This window comes from Chenopodium quinoa, unplaced genomic scaffold, assembly GCF_001683475.1.
Source record: "Chenopodium quinoa cultivar QQ74 unplaced genomic scaffold, ASM168347v1, whole genome shotgun sequence".
Lineage (NCBI taxonomy): Eukaryota > Viridiplantae > Streptophyta > Magnoliopsida > Caryophyllales > Amaranthaceae > Chenopodium > Chenopodium quinoa.
This window is the reverse complement of record NW_018743033.1, coordinates 1,265,677-1,273,143: the sequence shown is the minus strand read 5'-3', so window position 1 is coordinate 1,273,143 and position 7,467 is coordinate 1,265,677.

The following is a 7,467-nucleotide window of genomic DNA, read 5'->3' as shown; positions in this document are numbered from 1 at the left end:
CAGGCGGGTTAGTGTTCAATATTAACCAGCCATTGGCCTCATCAGACTATTCTAAGGCGAACAATGCTTAGATGCTAAGTTTTTTGACTTAGCTATTTTTATTATTTTGAATAAATTATGCCGCCTGTATTGCCCCTGTACAACAGCAGGCGCTAAACGGGGTATCCAACCAAGATAATAGCCAGTTACCGTTTGTTATATTACAGGCAGTAACTTTTAGTTATCTTGGTCTCATTAATCTAAGTGGGAATAACGGCTAGATATCGGCTGGTGTCAATGGGACATGCAGTTTTGTCCATGCCGTTTAGTTTCCATTTTAGATTATTCAGGTCAAACAGTTGTGAATTAACCCTTATTGGGTTAATCAATCTTAGCCACTTGTTTTTGAGTTTATAGAGCAATGTACCACCCGGATAGGAGATGCTCTTTACGACGAATTTACCCGAATGGGCGTCGCCGGTTGTCTACTCATGTTGAAGCAGACGATGGTTTTTAACATCATTCGTCCATTGGCCTTATTAATTTCATTCGGCCGTTGGCCTCATCAAGTGGTTCTAAAACGAACAGTGCTTTAGCCGCTAAGTTTTTGGACTTAGCTTATATCTACTCATGTCGGAGCAGACATTAGATTTTAATTAAATCGTCTGCACATCGCACAGACGGTACTCCCATTGGGAGGTGTACATAAAAGCAATAGAAATCATAGAAAATAAAAAGCAACTTTTATTGATGCGCTCTTTATTTACAAAGATTTTACAAGTCTCAGAAGTAATACTTTTTTAAGTTATCTACATTCCAAGTTCTGGCTAGCTGCCTGCCATCTGGCGTTTCCAGGCGAAAGGTGCTGCCTCTTACTTCTTCATAGATCCGATAAAGGCCTTCCCAATTGGGAGTCAGCTTTCTCTGCTCGTTGGCCCTACCGGTTGCCTACATTTTCCGTAACACAAAGTCCCCTACTTTTAGGGGCCGCTGTGTACTCTCTTATTGTAGGCTCTAGTCAATTTCAGACGGTAGATTTCATGGCGCAAGGCGGCATTGCCCCTGCGTTCCGGGAGTGAGTCCAATGCTAGCTAGATGGCCTCCCAGCTTGCCTCTTCATCATATAGCATGACTCGAAGGTCGGCTCATAGTGCTCAATAGGCAAGATAGCTTCAGCACCATAAACCATGAGAAATGGGGTTTCGCCGGTTGCCCCTTTTTCAGTTGTTCTGATGGCCCATAGGACATGAGACCACTCATCCGCCCATAAACCGCCAACTCTTTCAATTTTCTTTTTAATGCCGTCTGAGCTTAGCTTGTTGAAGGCTTCAACCTGGCCGTTTGCTAGGGGGCGGCCGATTGATGCAAAGCAATGAGAGATCTCTTGATCTCCCAACCAATTCTTGAGGGTAGACGTGCCATTGTCAAAGACCATAGACATAGGTACTCCAAACCGGGTGATAATATTTCTCCACATGAAGGAGATGACATCCTTTATCTTAATGCCTTTGACCGCCTCTGCTTCTACCCATTTGGTGAAGTAGTCAACAGCAACTAGAATATATCGCCGTCCGCCTGTAGCAGGCATATAAGGACCCAGAATGTCCATACCCCATTTAGAGAATGGTACTGGGCTGTGAATGGCCGTCAGATCAGTGGCCGAACGGTTTTTAAGTTTGCCAAATCTTTGACACTTGTCACATTTCTTCACCATTTCCATGGCGTCTGCCTCAAGAGTGGGCCAGAAGTAGCCTTGACGCCTGGCACTCTTTGCTAGTAACCTACCGCCTATATGGGAGGCATAGAAGCCCGAGTGCAGATCCTGTAGAATCTCTTGCCCCTTTTTGGGGTGATGCATTTCAAAAGAGGTTGTAGATAACCCTTCTTGAAAAGTTTTTCATTATGAATCTGAAAGTTGGCCGCACGTTTTTTCATTGCAACCATCTCTAGGTAAGTATCTGGCAAAGTGCCGTCTGTCAGATAGGCCCGGATGCCATCCATCTAGGTTGAACTTCAGTCTAGTATTCCAATGGGATCTTCTTCAATACTTCTCTTTTCCATAACTTCCCAAAAGACTGACCGAGGTGTATCACAGGAGGCGGATGATGTCAGTTTAGAGTGAGCAACCGCCTGATTGTTCTTTGATATGGGCACTTGACTTAGATGAAATTCATCAAGTGTCCTTGCCTCTTCCTTGGCCGCCTGCAAATATTTGATCATGGCCGGATGGGTGGCTTAATAGTCACCATGGTACGTACTGGCTAACGATCAATTGTGAATCAGAGCAGACGTCAGTCTTTCTTACCCCTGCCGCCATGCGCATGCAGATACTGGCTAATAGGGCTTCATATTCAACCTCATTATACGAGGCCTTGAACTTGAACCGTAGTGCATATTCATACTTGTCCCCTTCAGGAGACTGACATATAACGCCTGCACCACAACCGTTCATAGTAGATCTCCCGTTTACATACACTTTCCAAATCTGATCAAGATTTTCTGGCTCAGCCGGCCTCGTCATTTCAACAATGAAGTCGGCAAACGCCTGTCCCTTCACTACTTTCCTTGGTTTGAAAGAGATTTCAAGGCTTTGTATTTCAATAGCCCATTTGATCATTTGGTCGGATGACTCCATGGTTGTCATTGGCCGTTTGATAGGTTGATCTGTGGATACCACAACCGGATGTGCCAAGAAGTAAGGTTTTAATTAACTTCTTGACTGCCATGAAAAGAGCAAGGCCAAACTTTTCAACCATAGGGTACCGTAGCTCAGCATTTCGAAGAACATGGCTGATGAAGTAGACCGGGAACTGGGTGCCGTCTCTTTCAGCAAGGAGAACAACACTGAGAGCATGATCTGAGACGGATAAGTACATGTAGAGCACCACTTTTGGCAGAGGGCTAACAAGCCTCGACAATGAGTGCAAGTGTTCTTTCAATTTCTGAAAGACCGCCTCAGCATCCTTCCCCCATTCAAACATAGTCTTCTTTTTGATAGCTTGGAAAAAATAGAGGCACTTGTCACCAAACTGGCTGAGGAATGTCCCCAATGCCGCCAAACAACCTGTTAATTTCTAAACTTCTTTGATAGTGCGAGGTGACTTCATGTCAATGACCGCCTGTATCTTTTCTGGGTTGGCCTCTATCCCCCTTTGGTCTATCAGAAATCCGAGAAACTTCCCAGACTCAACACCAAAGACACACTTCTTGGGATTGAGCATGACCTTGTGCCGCCTGAGTGTGACGAATGTTTCTCGGAGGTCAACAAGGTGATCTGTCTGTAGCTTGGATTTTACTATCATGTCATCAATGTAAGCCTCTACATTCCTCCCAATTTGATTAATGAAGACTATATTAATCATTCGTTGGAAGGTAGCAGACGCATTTTTTAAGCCAAACGGCATCACAATATAGTAGAATAACTCCTGATCGGTGACGAATGCCGTCTTCTCTTAGATTTTTTTTCCACAAGGGTATCTGATGAAAACCTGAGTAGGCGTCCATAAATCTCATCAAAGCATGGCCGGCTGTAGAGTCGACCAAACTGTCGATCTTTGGAAGTGGATAACTATCCTTTGGACATGCCTTGTTCAAGTCTGTATAATCAACACACATGCGCCAGGTACCATTCGACTTTTTTTACAAGAACAACATTTGCAACCTAGTCTGGGAAGTAACATTGCCGAATGAACCCAACGTCTAACAGTTTTTTTACTTCTGTAGATGCCGCCTAACTTCTCTCCTAGCCATGGTTTCTTTTCTTTTGCCTAACCGACTTCTTTTTGGGATCCACAGCGAGCTTGTGAACAGCTAGATCTGGGCTGATGCCTGACATCTCTTCTACTTCAATGGCAATAAAGATGTCTTTGAATTCCTTCAGCAAATTGTGCAAGTCTGCACCTAATTTCGCAAAAGCAACCGTCCTAACTTTAAAAGTTCGCTCCGGACGTGTGTCGTCCAGAGCAAAATCTATGTGGTCACCAGCGGGCTGGGGACGGAGTTCGTCTGACCGTTCCCCAGTCAGTGCTTGTTGTTGCTTCTCTTTTTTCATGGCCACTAACTGGTCGACCTTTCTCTTTTTGCCGACTGCTTTAGGAGCAGGCACGGCTTCCTTGACTTCATCAAGGTCTATTGGCTCTTCATTTTGGCCGGATACGGCCACTATGGGCTTGACGTCTGAGAGGTAGCACTCTCTAGCCGTCTTCTGGTCCCCATTCAGGGAGCCAACAGACCCATCACCCTTCTCAAATTTCAGCAGCATGAGGGATGGAATAATGACGGCCTTGGATTTATTTAGACTCGGACGGCCCAAGATCAGATTATAGGCGGTCATCTCTTCCACAACTAAGAACCGGACTACCATGTGGCATCCCTCTCCTTTTTCCCCCAGCCGGATGGGTAGGTCAATCCGTCCTACCGGATGCACAACTCACCCCCAAAACCAACCAAGGGGTGAGATACCTTGTGCATGCTGCCGGGCTTGTACTTCAATTTTGTCAAGCACTTGTGGCTGATAAGGCCAGACGAGCTACTGGTGTCAATGAGGATCCGGCCTACATTCTGGTTGGCCACTTTGCACTCAATGATAATAGGGTCTTCATGCGGCCGCCTAACCTTGCCCCTGTCTTTTTCAGTGATGATGACCTTAGGAAAAGTGTCAGTAGACGTTTGGCCCTCATCAACTGAGCTGACATCTAGCCGCCGAACATGGTCCTTGGTGCCTCTGATAGTTAGACCCCTTCCAGCAAAGCCGCCTGCTATTGTGTAGATCGGCTCTTCGTTAGTGTCCAAACTACTAGCAGGTTGAGCCTTCTTTTTGGACGATTGCCCATGCTTCGTCTGCAGGGTCACCTTAGACCTCAAAATATAGGACTTCAGCACCGCTTTATCAGCAAGACGGTCCAACAGCCGCTTGAGACTATAACAGTCGTTGGTGTCGTGGCCAATATCCTCATGGAAGTGGCAGTACTTGTTTTTGTTCCAGTTTTTTACGGAACCTTTCATAGTAGCCGGCTTCTCAATGGTCACTCGATCTTTAATCTCCATGAGGATGGAGTAGCAGTCCTTGTTAAACTCGTACTTTGGGACGTACGGTTTAATCTCTTTCTTCTTCTTCTTCTAGGATGGCTGTTCAGAACCATCAGCCACCCAGATCTCTTTTTGATGTCTTCAGTTTTCATAGCCGGCTGAGCTTTCCGACTCTCTTTTTGGTCAGACTTCTTGGAGTCCGACTGCTTACTGATGGAGCAGAGTTCAGTCGCCTGTATATAGGCTTCCGCCTCCATCAGAGCTTCTTGGAGGGTAGCAACCCTCTTTCTGACGAGGTTGAACTTAAAGGCCGACCCGTCCTTCAGACCCTTGAAAAAGTCTGTATAAGCCACTTCGTCAGACAATCCTTGAATCTGGATTCTCACTAGATTGAACTGCCTGACATATGATCATAGCCCTTCCATGTCTCCCTGCTGTACTGCACCCAAGTTAAGACTTGTTTTCTTAGCAGGGATATTCATAGAGAAGTTTGAAGCAAACAAGTACGCAAGTGTCTTGAAGCTATTGATGCATCCGGTTGGAAGGTTGCCAAACCATTGTTGGGCTATGCACTTCAATGTGGCTGAGAAACATCAGCACCAGGTGGCATCATCCAACCCCTTCAAATACATGAGGTTGGTGTAGGCCATTAGGTGATCTTCTAGGTTGGTGGTACCATCATAAGCACCCACCATTACATTTTTAACCTTGGCCGGCTGTGTCGCCTCGGTTATTTCCTTGGAGAACGCAGAAGGTTGTTCTCTAAGTTTTAGCAGACGGAGCTGCCAATCCAAAGGTTGGACCTTTTGCGTCGCCTGACCCCCAAAGAAGGTCGGCTGCATGTAGGGTTGTCCATACAGCATGTATGGCTGCTGAGGCACATACGGGGCCGAATGGATTATCTGAGGGCCAGTGTGGACGGACAGGCCGCTTGACTGACTCTCTCGGTTAGACTCATTGAGGTATTCTGAAAGCTGTCTGGGTAAGTCGATGTTGAAGCCGAGTCTGACAGTTGCTGATTTCTCTTCTACTCGATTAAAAACCGGGCATCAGAGTATGTCTTCTTTGAGCCATTCGGCTGGACATGCCGGATGGTCTTCCTTTTCCCTGTTTTAGAGAATCGGATTCTTGAAAGATTGATCAAAGGCCGGTTCCCCTCTTGATTTAGGATGCGGAGTAGGAACTCGCTCCTCGACTGGTTTGTTCTTCTCAAAGTGAGAAGGCTTATTGGCCGACTGACCCCTGTTGGAGCCAGCCGTCTTCTTGTTGATCAAATCAGTAATCTCCCCCTTTAAACTTGTCATGAATTTCATGAGTTCGTCTCGAGTAACAGGGGTTGTATCTTTTGTCGCCTGGTTTTGTCCAGACGGCTGTTCGGTTGGCTCACTCGGACCGACTTGATCCTCGCCTCGTTCCCTTGTTTCCATGGGACGGGTGCGTTTAGTTCTAAGTGACCCATCCGTGGCCATATAGGTTTCGACGTCAAAGTCGTCACCACTGTCTTGGTCCGAATAAACCTCAGGTTCGGTTGTAGGCCGGTTCTCATTAGGAGGCGGTACAGACTGATGTGAAGCCATCTTAGAAGTACTCTCCCCACAGGTGGCGCCAAATGTTTTGGGGTTTTTTATGTCCCTCAGGAGAGTTACAACACCAAGACTGGATTTCGGACGCCTGTACCTGCAAAACAACAGAGACTCCGGTTGGGTGGAGTTCTGCTTCCGACGGTCAAGTTAGAACGTGTATGGAGTAAGTAAAAAGTGCGGAAAGTAAGGTAGGATCCTCTTGGGTTCCGAGAACGGGTGGATTCTCTGTGGTGAGAATTAATTATCTAGCAATCATTGACTGCCTCGGTTTCTGAGTGTTTCTCTCTTTGATTTAGTGTGTTCCCCTTTTCCTAGGTGGAAAAATATCTCCCTTTTATAGGGTTTTGGGATTCGTGCCCGTCCTAGGTTACAAAAACCTAGGACTAATGGGTTGCCTAGGAATTTTGGCCTTGAAGGCCGTCTTTATCCCAATGATTGGGAATGCCACATGTTAGCCAAGGAGAGGTTCATTTTGAACCTCTTTTAAGGTGACACGTGTCACTATCTTATTGGGCCACGTGGCCTTGGGGTATCTTTACCCAAAACAGGTAGTATTATGATGCGATCGGAAAAAAGCCCTCTACATGAAGTTTGCGGTGAAGACATAGGTCTTAAGTTATATTAGGTCAAGGATCATGAAGACACCATTTATTCATAACAACCACTTTGCATTTTGTACATCTGAAGACTAAACCCACCTGAGTGTGACATTAAAATAACCTTCACCCTTCATAAGAGGCAATTTGATAAATATTATATGATGCGATCGGAAAAGAACATTAATCCAAATATCATCATGGCTAAGCTAAGCCAATTAAAGCAGTAGTAATATATTTGTGCACGAATAAAGAATTTTGCTGATATCGAAAAATTAATC